Here is a 12,642-nt window from a genome sequence, read left to right on the forward strand (position 1 = left end):
TGTTACCTCTTAGACTTCTCTTCTCTTCTTTAAGGATATGATTTCCCTCTCATCACACACAATTTGGATCAAGGTACAACATGGAAACAAAGTAAAGACTGACAGAGTGCTTTCCGTGGGGTGGGGTGGGGAAGCAAGATTGGGAGGAAAATTGTAAAAGTCAAATAATATCTTTAATAAAAAAATAAATTTAAAAAACTATACAGGATCCAAGCAAATACAACAAAGGACTAAGAAAGGCATGGAAACTTTCTCTAATTTGACTCTTAATATAAAATCTCAGTTTAGGAAGAGTAAGAGAATGATTAAATAAACAAGAACTTGCCAAATGAAAGGGCATTATGGTGACACAGGGACATCCAAGACACATAACCAGAATAAAGAAAACAATTACTCTCAAAGTTGCAAAGAAATCCTTCAAGCAAAGCATTGCCTGTCCACAAGTCCAACTAGAATTATTCTATTTATTTATTTATTTGTTTGTTTGTTTGATTGTTTGGTTTTTTGCAAGGCAATAGGGTTAAGTTCACACAGCTAAGCAATTATTAAATATCTGAGGCCTGATTTGAACGCAGGTTCCCCTGACTCCAGGTCCAGATCAACTAGAATTCTAAAAGGAAATGAAGTCAAAGGTTTTTTTTTAAAGTTTTACTTTTTTTTAATAAATGAGAGCAATAGAGAAAAAAATGGATAAGAAAGGAGAGAGAGATGGAGGTTATACTTAGGAGAGATAACAGCAAAAAACAGACTATTTGAAGAAAAGAATGGACCAAACAGAATTTCCTGTCTCCATGAGAAAAAAAGAAATATGAAAATGAACATTTTAACAAATAGATGAAAATATGAAGCTTTTCATATCAAAAATAATTGACCTGGGAAAACAAATGAAGTGCGTATAATATAATAATCATTGAATTTACCTGATATACATGTCCAAAATAATCCTGAAAGTCAAGAAAAAAATGTGAAGAATATGGGGATGTTTGGGTTTTCCAAGAATGTGAAGGGAAAATTGTTAGTTTATATTACAAAGACTAAAGTCTGCCTGTATTGTTGTCTTTAGGCAGTTATGTGAGTTAAGAATAAAGATTTAACCTTAATCTGATCAATAAATGAAATTAGGCCAGTTCTGCCCCACCTAGTTCTGAGTTAACTTAAGGTCTATGTTCTTCTTCTTTGCACATGCTCAAGGAGATAGGTGTTCTTGTTCATTAGCATAATGAGCAGGGTGGGGAAAATGTATGGGGATGAATTAACAATTAGAGTTTAGCCCCAGCCAATGATTGGCAAGAAGGAACAGGATCAAATACAGCCAAATGGTAGATTTGTTGCAAATGTTATAGAAGTGGATTACAGATTCAGTGTGGATTGAGGAGAAAATCAAAAACTAGAGGTTAAAGATAAGCGCAAAGAAATACACCCCTCAGTCTAAGGGCATAGACCAGAAAAGTAGCAGGAAAAAAATGTGTAATAGTTGTGCAGGGATGCTTATTATGGAAAAAACAACTTTCAATTTAACATAAAAAACACTAAGATGCTCTTGCAATTGCATAAAAGACCTAACATTTCCTGGAGTCCTTGCCCCTCCCCACTTCAGAGAAGTGTGTCATTTATGCAGATGTCTTATTAAAAAAATCATTTTAATCACTCTGGATAAAGTATTCATGAGCCATTTATAACAAAATCAAGAAAGAAAACCTCCCAGATCTCTTAGAAAGAGAGGGCAAATTAAAAGTAATAGTTCCTATATATTGGCTACTGAAAGAAGCCCTAAAATGAAAAAAATAGGAATTTCATATTAAGAGTTTTAAGATCACAGAAAAAATAATTCAATTAACCAGAAATAAATCATTCTAGAATCAGTGAGCCAGAGTTATAATCAGACAAATTTATCAGCTACTACTTAAAGAAATGGAGAACATGGAATATAGCATTCAATTAGGTAAAATATAATTACTTACAACCAAAAATTAATTAGTATGAAAACTAAGAACAAACCTCTAGAGGGAAAATGGAAATTTTGAAATAGAGTGTTTCCTAGTATACCTGATGAAAAAACAAATTTGAATAGAAGCTTTAAAGTATAAACATGGGGAACAAAAATCATAAACAGATAAATTTGAGTGAGCTATAAAAGGAACTAAATCAGGAAAAAAGTGCCTGCATTCATCTTTTCTGAACTTTATTTATGTTGAGTCATGGGGGAGTTAAATAAAATAGAAGGCTCCACAGTGGGATTGTTATAATTTAATAATCTCAATAGAAGAAAGAATAGGGATGAGGAAAATGAATGTATTAGGAAAGGAAAAGGGAGGGTTGAAGAAATTATCTCTAATTTGGAAGTCCAAGTAGAAGATTATGCAAAGTAGGAAGGCATACAAGATGTGAGCTCACATTCATTTGAAGCTGTCAAAGACAGTAGAACATACATATTTAAGTGCAGATATACATTTAAATGAACAAGAAAATAGAAAATAGGAAGAGATAGGAAAAATAAAGGGAATAGATCTAGGAAGAAATTATTCATAATCAAAACAGCCTCTACACTTAGAAGATAGAATATCAAGGAGTTTAAAAGTGAAGAATAAACAAATTTAAGAACTTGTGGTTTGGTTTGCTTATAGGTGAGGGAAAGAGAAGAGGTACAAGGGAACAAAATCATATTTCAGCGAGCATTGAATCATGAGAACACTCCATGTCACTTGTTTGTAAAGTTGTAAGGGAAGCAAAGAAAGGAAAAAAGTATGAGAGAAATAAAAGAATATGGTAAAGGGAAAAAATACAATTAATGATTGTAATTCTAAATATGCATAAGAAAAGCTCACACATAAAATGGAAGAAGATAGCATAATGTATTGAAAAGCAGATTTCAATATGATATTTTCAAGATACACAAACTTGAAAAATAAAGAATTGAAAAAGGAATGTTAGAGAAAAATGAATTATGCTTCAATTGAAATTAAAAAAGTTATAGGAAAAATCCTTATCTCAGACAGACAACAAAAAAAAACTTAGTTAAAACATCTGCAGGAAATCTGTATTATGATGAAGATTATTATAGAAGGTGAATTAATATCAATACTTAACATATAGCCATCAAATTTTATATCATATATATACATATATTTGTATGTGTGTGTATATATATATATATATATATATATATATATATATATACGAAGCTAAATGAATAAATCTGAGAAACACAAATAATCAGGGACCTCTATGAACTGCTTGCAGTGGTTGACAAATTTAATCATAAAACTTTAGGCCCTATATAGAATTATAGAAAATTTCATATGATAGACTTGTTGTAATTATTGTATGGAAATTAAAAGAGACAAAAATTTATATATTATGATATTACACATTATAAAACCTCAAAAAACACAGAAAGTAGGAATATTTCACTTATCTTTTACTGACACAAAAAAAAATCAAAAAAAGAAGGAACTGAAAATAGCTAGGGACTAAGTAAGAACTTTATCCTAAAGAATTAGTGAGTCAGAAAAAAAATCACAGAAACAACTGGCAACTTCTTTAAAGATTATATCAAAAATGAAATGATATAAATTATGGAATGTTGTCAAAACATACCTTATAGAAAATGTATCTATAAACATTTTCATCAAAAATAGGAAAAATTAAATTGTATAAAAATCCAAAAATAAGATTAGAAAACCAAAAATTTAAGCAACTGACCACTAAAATAGAAATTCTGTAATTTTTAAAAAAAGAAACTTTTATAAATGGAAATTAATGAGAGTCAAGATGGTAGAGTACAGGGATTCTAACCGAGCTGAATTCCCTCTACATTTTCCTTCAAACTATTTTATATTTTATAGTAGCAGACTCCATAAAACATCAGGAGACATTTTTTCCCATGCTAAACTCTTTAAGAGATCAGCAGAAGATGTTTGTAACAATTTGTTGTCTACTTACCTGGTACCAGTAGTAGCCTTTAAAGTCAGCTGCAATAGCAGCAGAAGGTTTAGGAGCTCTGAGCACAGAGACAGGTAGAGGATGGGATAACTGGTTAGAGATAGATTATAGGAGATACTTTGAGGGCATTTGGAACACCTGAACCTGATTGGCAACTCTATTAGCCTTAGGCTGTTCTGGGTAACTGTTTGTTTAAGCAAGTTGTTAGTCAAAGCACAGATCAGGAATTAATTTCCAAGATTCTGACTTAGCAAAGTCAATAGCATAGCTCACCAGCTATGTGAATGAGTCCAGTGAGTAGTCAAATTGCCAGCACTAAAACCCAGGGCACCACAAATGTGTGACTAGTCTTGGGGGAGATAGGTAGTGCAGTGGAAAGAGATCTAGCAATGCAGTCAGGAAGACCTGAGTTCAAATGTGGCCTCAGATGCTCTTGGGCAAGTCACTTAAACTTGTTGCCTCACATCCAGGGCAGTCTCTAGTCATCCTGCTTCATATCTGGTCACTGGACCCAGATAGCTCTGGAGGAGAAAGTGAGACTAGTGTCTTAGCACAGCACCCTTAACTCAAATTCAATTCACTTGCTTGTCATGGCATCACCTCCCTTATGACATAATTTTCTTTGAGAATGAAGGACAAACATCATCATCACCTGTAAACCTGGTGGTCCTAGAACAATGGACCAACCCCAGAGACCACAGTCCAGATAGTCAGTGACCAGTTCTCTGGTTGCCTAGTGAAAGAAGCTTGGGACAGTGTCCTTTCTATCGCAGGAGCACAGCTCAGCTTTAGAAAAATGAACAAAAAATCAAAAAGACCTCTGACAATAAAAACCTACTAAGGTGACAGGGAAAATCAAAACACAAATTCAGAAGAGAATAACCACGTCACAATGCCACTATGTGTAGCCTAAAAGCAGAATATGAATTGATCTCAAGCCCAAAATGAGCTCAAAAGAAGAGCTCAAAAATGATTTTAAATATCAAGTAAGAGAAGAAGGGGGGGAAACTGAGAAAAGAAATAGGAGTTATGGAAGAGAATAGCTTGGAAAAAGAAGCACAAAATTGGCTGAAGAAAACAGTTTTAAAGCAGAATTAGCCAAATGTGGGGAAAAATTCAATGTAGAAAGCAGTTCTTTTAAAAATAGAATTGGTCAAATGGAAAAGGAGGTGCTACCTGAAGAACAGAATTTGTTAAAAATTAGAATTGGACAAGTGGAAGTTAATGACTCTATCAGATATCAAGAATTATTCAGAATGAAAAATAGGAGAGATAGAAAAATAGAAAATAGAAAAAAGAAAATATTTTTTGCCTCTTTGGAAAAATAACTGATCTGGAAAACAGATCCAAGAGAGATCATTTAAGAATTATTGGACTACTTGAAATCCATGATCAAAAAAGAGCCTAGACAACATCGTTCAAGAAATTATGAAAGAAAGCTGCTGCAATATCCTAGACCCAGCAGGTGAAACAGAAATTGAATGAATCCACTAGTCACCGCTTGAAAGAAAGCTTGAAATGAAAATTAGAAGAAGTAGTATAGTAAAATTCGAGAGTGATCAACTCAAGGAGAAAATACTACATGCAGCCAGAAATAACAATTCAACTATTAAGGAATCACAATCAGAATAACACAGGATTTAGCAGCTTCTACTTTAAGGGATTGGGCTTTTTAGGATATGATATTCTGGAAGACAAAAGACCTTGAGTTACAACCAAGAATCAGCTATCCAGCAAAATTGAGTATTATCTTTTGGGGGAAAGATGACTTTACATTTTTTAAAATTTATTTATGCCAGTGGGATTAAAGGACTTGCCCTAAGTTACACATCTAGGCAATTGTTAAATGTCTGAGACCAGAATTAAACTCAGATCCCCCTGACTCCAGGGCTGGGGCTCTATCCACTGCCCCACTTAGTTGTCATGAAAAGATGAATTTTTATTGAAATGGGGTCTTTAAGACTTTCCTGTTGAAAAGACCAGTGCCAAACAGTAATTAAATCTTCAGATGCAAGAGAGGTATAAAAAGAACTCTGAATATGAAGTCAGAAGATCTGTGTTCAAATTCTGCAGGTGATCTATATCTAAGAAACTCTGGGCAAATCATTTTAGTTCAGAGGGCCTCAGTTTTCTCAACTGTAAAATGCAAAAATTGCACTTAATTATCTCCCTTCCAGGCTAAATCCCTAATGTTAAAATTATTTCTCTCCTTTGTTGAAAGACAGTGTCTGCTTTCTGCCTACATGAGCTGCAGATATTTTCACCATAGCCCACTTCATTATCTTCACCTGTCCTTACCTTTTTTTTAAGTTTTTTCAAGGCAGTGGGGTTAAGTGGCTTGCTCAAGGCCATATGGCTAGGTAATTATTAAATATCTGAAGTCGGATTTGAACTCAGGTACTCCTGACTCCAAGGCCAGTGCTCTATCCACTGCGCCACCTAGCCGCCCCCTGCCCTTACCTTTCAACAAACTTCCAGGTTCTGGTGAGGCCAGGCTGTGCTTCCATTTTCCTCCCTGGAGAGCTGATCAGCCTGCTTCCAAAGCACCAACATCCTGGCTTCCTTCATGAGCTCTTAACTAGTTTTGGGGGAGGCAACATTAACTCAGTTATGCAAAATGACAAGGTAATTTTTTGGGGGGGAGTAATTGGGGAAGACACTTCGCTTGTAGACTTCCCCCTCTAGATTGGGAGCTCCTTGAGAGTAGTAGTTGTTTTTTGATTTTGTTTGTTTATTGTACATTAAGCCAGAGAAAGTGGACTGGACCAAACTTTGAAGGACTATAAATTCTCATATAAAAATGAGTATGTAGAGAAATATTTTATCCCTAGGATTCTCCCTTCATCTCTCTAAACTTCACTTAACAAGGTCACTAGGGGAACCACAGTGCACAGAGCACTGGGTCTGAACTCAAGATCCAAGTTCAAATTATAGGTCAGGCATTTACTAGCTGTGTGATTCTGGGCAAGTATCTGAATTCTTTGCCTAACTTTCCTAATATATAAAATGGGGATAGAAATAACACTGATTTATGAGATAATTTTAAAGTGTTTAGTTCATTGCTTGTGACATAGTAGATGTTCCTCCCCTTAAAGTGTTTGATCATCATCCCACTTCTCTTGCTTCTCCCAATAGGCAAATTCTCTCCTGGTTAACCTAGTTGCACCTTCATCCTTCCCACTCATTCACTAAAGTATCAATGGAAGATTTGCAGCTTAAATGGACATTAGAATTTACATAGCTCAATGCACTCATTTAAAAGAGGAGAAAGTAAAAACAGTAAAATAAAATATAGACTGATTTCCTTGAAGCATATGGATGCAAAAATCCTAAATAAAAACAAAAAAATTACAAAGATTATATATCATTACCAAGCTGAATTCATATAAGGAATTCAGTAGTGGTTTAATATAAAGATTTTAATAAAAATTTTAATATAATTAACATAATATCATTCATAAAAGTAACAAAAATTATATGATAATATATGAAGAAATAGATGCAGAAAAAGAATTTGGTAACATACAGCATTCATTTCTATTAAAAACACTTGAAAACAAAGGCATACATGGGCTTTTCATTAAATAGATAATAAGTACTTAACTTAAAATTATTAACAAACATTGTTTGTAATGGACATAAGTTAGAAGACTTTCCAGCAAGATCAGGAGTGCAACAAGAATGCCAAAACAAGGTGAACAATATTATTAAATATTATATTAGAAATTATAGCAATAGCAATAAGAGAAGAAAAAGAAATAGAAGGAATCAGAATAGGGAATAAGTAATAAAACTATCTCTGCATATGGCCTACTTGAAAAATGCTAAAGATTCAGCTAAAAGTTAATTGAAATAATAATTTCAGAAAAGTAGAAGTTTACAAGTTAATCCCTCATAATTAATCAGCATTATTTATTGAAAATTAGTTCAACATGTTATCAGTGGGATGCTATAAAAAAGATAGCTGTAGATACTCCATTTAAAATAGCTCTAGACAATATAAAAAAATCTTATTTATTTGGTAATAATACACTTACCAAAACAAATTCAGTTGCTATATGAACAAAACCATAAAAAACTTTGTACACAAATAAAATAAGATTTAATTGAATGGAGAAATGTTAGTTGTTCATGGTTAGGCAGGGCCAATACAATAGAAATGACAAATTTATCAAAAGTAATATGTATATTTGATACCATCCCAATTAAATAATCAAAAATATTTTATGGAGTTAAAAATAATAACAAAATTCATTTTTTAAACTAAAGAGCATTTATTGTATTCTCTATTAAGCATTTGAGTTTTGAGGACATAATTAAATTCTGGAAAACCCTCACACAGAAGGTTAAATACAGTGAGCACTATGAAGCAGATATGAATAGCTGGAAGAACTGTAACCAAGTGCTAACTGATGGGAGAGAAATTTTCAGCTACTTTTTAGTAAAAAAAAAAAAAAAGGAAAAAGTAATTAAGGAGGGACAAGGGCTTCAGATTGAACAAGACAAAAATCTCCTAATACATTCGACCTTGGCTATATTGTAACAAAGTGCAAACAGGACTTCTATAATACAAAGCCCCCCCTACAGCATGCTGTACACACCTGTTTTCCAAGCCCTCCCCCATCCCCCCCCCCCCAAAGGCTGCCATTGGAATTATTTGCCGGCTTTTTGGGCCTGCCGATGGAGAAGCACATAAATCTTCTCTTTAATCTAATCTTTGTTGTAGGGCTGGTATGTCTGAGTGTCCGCTGGATATACAAGGCAGCTAAGATCTGCCAGATCATCAATGAAATCAAACAACTGTTTGATGTCATATGTGATGGAGGGACTGTTGGGATTCATTCTCTTCAGATGCTCTTCATACATTTTACAAACTCCTTCCATGCATTCATTCACTAATTCATAATCAACATAAATTCAGCCTTCTGGCCTCTTGGTAGGCTGGACCAACAAAATGGTGTGAGACATCACGCTGCGCTCCGCCGCTGCCGCCGCCACAGCCACTGAACACGAGCAACAAAATTCATTTCGAAGAATAAAATGTCAACAGTATCAAAGGAACTAATGAAACAGAGGTAAAAGAGGGAAGTTTAGCAAAACCAGACCTTAAACTAAATTAAAAGGCTGCAATTACATGGAACTGGCTAAGAAAAAGAAACATAGATTGGTGGAACTGCACTAAAGCAGAAAACAAAATTACCCTATATTTGATAACTGTAAAGATTCAAGTTTTGGGAATAAGAATTCATTATTTGGTAAAAATTTTTGGGAAAGCTGGAAAGAAGACTGGCAGAATTTGAACATAGAACATTTACCAAGATAAGTTCAAAATGGATACATGAACAGGATATAAAAGGAGATACTGCAAAAAAATTCAAAGAATATGGAATGTGCTGTCTATGAGACATAAAGATGGGAATCGTTCTTTGTTTATAAGTAAGAGATAGTGCTGTGATATGTAATTTTGATTACATTAAATTAAAAACATTTTTTACAATAAAACAAGATAGTTAAGATTAGAAGGAAAGTAGAAAATGGGGAAAAATATATAAACATTTCCTCAAAGGTCTCATGTCTAAAGTATATAAAGAACTTTGTCAAATTTTTAAGAATGTGTGTTATTCCTTAGCTGATAAATGGTCAAAGGATAGAAACAGGAAGCTTTCTGATGAAGAAAACAAAACAATTTATATCATGAAAAATGCTCTAAATCATTATTGAGATATCATTTGCATCTATTACATTGGCTAAAATGATAGAAAGGGAAAGAGATAAATATTGAACAAGATATAGAAAAATTGAGACCTTAATTCATTGTTGGTGGATCTGTGAGCTGATCGAACCATTTGGAAGAGACATTTATAATTATGCACAGAGAGTTTTTAAACCACCTATACCTTTTGATCCAGCAATATCTCTATTAGGGATAAAACATCCCAAGATGATTAGAGAAGATTTAAAAGAACCTAAATGTTCTAAAATATTTATAGCTGCTCTCTTTGTCATGTCAAAGAACTTGTGGGGATGCCCATCACTTGGTGAATCACTTAAAAAAAAGATGGTATGATTACTCTACTTAATAAAGAATGCAGTGATTTTAGAAAAGCATGGAAAGACTTCCATGAAACAATAAAGAGCAAAATGACTAGAACCAGGAGAACACTATATTCAATAACAGCAATATTGGTTTATGAATATTATGAATACTCAAGTTAACTTTAATGACCCTATGAAGGAAAATGCTGTTTGAATCCAGAAAGGATTAGGGTGTACAAAATGATGAGCTGGTTGTTTTAGAAAAACTTAGAAAGACTTGGACTTATGAAGGAAGATGATATCTTCCTTCAGAGAAACAGATGACAGGAGAAAATAAGTATAATAGAGTATATGTGCATGTTTAATCATATCCATAAAGAGCCATAAAAATTCACTCAAGAAAAGAACTTCTTCAAAAGTAGAATAGGAAAAATGAAAAAAAAAAAGAGGTATAAAGTTCACTGAAGAAAAAAATACCTTAAAAATTAGACCTAGGCAACTGGAAATTAATGACTCTAAAAGACTTGAAGAAACAAAGAAATAAAAAATATCACATTGGAGAAACAACCTCATTGGAAAATAGATCAAGAAGAAACAATTTAAGAATAATTGAACTATTCAAAAGTCATAATAAAGAAAAGAACCTCTATTTTAAGAAATCTCTTATTTCAAGAAATTATGAAGGGAAATGACCATGATATATTTGATCTAGAGGATATAATAGAAATTGAAAGAATCCATCACATACCTCCTAAAAGAGATTTAAAAATGTTCTCAAAGGAATTTTAGACTCAAAATTTAGAGCTCCAAAGTAAAGAAGAAAATATTCAATCAATCAGAATGAAACAATTAAAATATCATGGCAGTTTAGTTGGATTACAGAAGATTTATCAGTTTCTATATTAAAGGAGCAGAGCTTTTGAAATGAGATATTATGGATAACAAAGGAACTAGGATTACACCACAAACCATCTACTGAGCAAAACTAAAATTAATCTTTCAGCATAAAATGGACATTTAATAATATAAAAGACTTCTAGGTATTTCAGAAGAAAAGCCAGAGCTAAATAGAGAATTTGTCATACAAATGGAAAACTTAAGGTACCTTAAAAACTGAACACAAAAGACTAATCATGAGGGACTCAATAAAGTTAAACAGCTCCTAAGAACTTTACTGAACTTCTTCAAAGATGATTCCACTCAACATTGGTACATGGAATGTGTGCAGACTCATATACCACTCAAGATCCTACAGATCAAATAGCTTTTGTTTGTTGTAAGAGAACTCAGCAGGTCTCACAGTCAAATAGCAACCCTGAGTGACACAATATCAACAAATGAAGGTCACTTTACTGAAGTCAGAACTGCATATATGTTTTCTTCTGAACTGGCAACAAAGTAGGGGAACATTGTGAAATTGGAGTAGGTTTTGCAATCAAAACTAATCTAGTCAAAAAGCCTGAATGCCTATCTAATGGAGTGAATGACAGGCTCATGATAGTGCAGTTGTCACTTTCAGAAAAACACCATCTCAGGGCTATGTTTGTCCCATGATGAACCCTGATGAGGATAAAGAAAACTTTTATGAAAACCTGGAGATCCCTCTCATCAGTGTGCACAAAGAGGACAAGCTTATAATTCTGTAATGCTACAGTAGGCTCAGACTATCAAACACAGCAGGGAGTCTTTGGGAGTAATGGAGTCGAAACAGTATCCACAATAGTCACCTACTAAAGAAGACTTGTGCATCTCATTATTTTCTCATCACAAGCACTGTCTTCTGTTTCTCTAAAGGTAATAAAATTCCTTGGATGTATCCTCATAGCAAATATTGGCACCTGGTGATTGTAAAGACAAGAGAGAGGCAGAATGTGACAGGAAAGAAAGTAATGTATTTGCAGAGTGCTAGAATGATTACAAACATCCTTTCCAAGCTAAATATTCACATTCATTCAAATGGGCAACCCCAAGGCAAATGATTACCAGAAGAATTAACACATAGTTGGCAACAGTGGAGCAGAAAAAGAATGGGCAGCTTTCAGAGATTTGGTGTACAGCACTGCTTTCCTTCTGGGTAAGAACATTCCCAAACATCCAGACCGATTTGATGAAAATGATGGGGAAATACAGAAGTTACTAACTGAAAAATGAGAACTCCATAGATTTTACCAGCATACTGCAGAGTTTTGAAGGAAAGGAAAGGACAGGAAATGAATTTAGAAAACATTTACATTGATCCCATAGAAACAAGGGCCCATCTTTTAAAAATATCATTCTAGTGCTCACTTTAGCAGCACCTATGCTAAAATTGGAATGATAGAGAAGAATATGGTCCCTGCACAAGGATGACATGCAAATTCATGAAGCATTTCACATTTTTTAAAAAGAAAAGGAGGGATGTAGTTATAACAATGCCATATATCGGGACGGTCCAAAATACAGCCTGTGGCATGGCCCACTTGTATCATGAGCATAATTGTTATGAGAAAAAAATATATATATACATATATATATATATATATATATATATATATATATAAATTTGCATGGAATGCATTTTAGATTTTTTTAATTCCATCACTGGTAAAAAATCTCATTAATGTTAAAAAATATCATTATATGATTGTTATGGTAGGGTTATTAAATTTTGATAAAACCATCTTT

At 33.4% G+C, this 12,642-nt stretch overlaps 1 protein-coding gene, 1 non-coding gene and 1 pseudogene across 3 annotated transcripts in view; 1 reads left to right on the forward strand and 2 right to left on the reverse strand.

Annotated features, from left to right (window-relative positions):
- LOC141508537 (sodium-dependent phosphate transport protein 3-like) overlaps positions 1-4,028 on the reverse strand; it is a 113,588-nt gene extending 109,560 nt beyond the window's left edge. For both annotated transcript variants that reach the window (XM_074217233.1, XM_074217235.1), the window contains exon 1: positions 3,943-4,028. The gene's annotated coding sequence lies outside the window, so the exon portion shown is untranslated. The remainder of the gene's footprint in view (positions 1-3,942) is intronic.
- A 4,567-nt stretch (positions 4,029-8,595) lies between these two features.
- LOC141488923 (enhancer of rudimentary homolog pseudogene) lies at positions 8,596-8,910 on the reverse strand (annotated as a pseudogene).
- Positions 8,911-12,256: 3,346 nt separating this feature from the next.
- On the forward strand, positions 12,257-12,358 carry LOC141510503 (U6 spliceosomal RNA). Its single transcript, XR_012474983.1, has one exon. It is a non-coding gene; the product is annotated as a U6 spliceosomal RNA (small nuclear RNA).
- Positions 12,359-12,642: the final 284 nt, after the last annotated feature.

The sequence above is a fragment of the Macrotis lagotis genome, chromosome 1, assembly GCF_037893015.1.
Source record: "Macrotis lagotis isolate mMagLag1 chromosome 1, bilby.v1.9.chrom.fasta, whole genome shotgun sequence".
Taxonomy (NCBI): domain Eukaryota; kingdom Metazoa; phylum Chordata; class Mammalia; order Peramelemorphia; family Peramelidae; genus Macrotis; species Macrotis lagotis.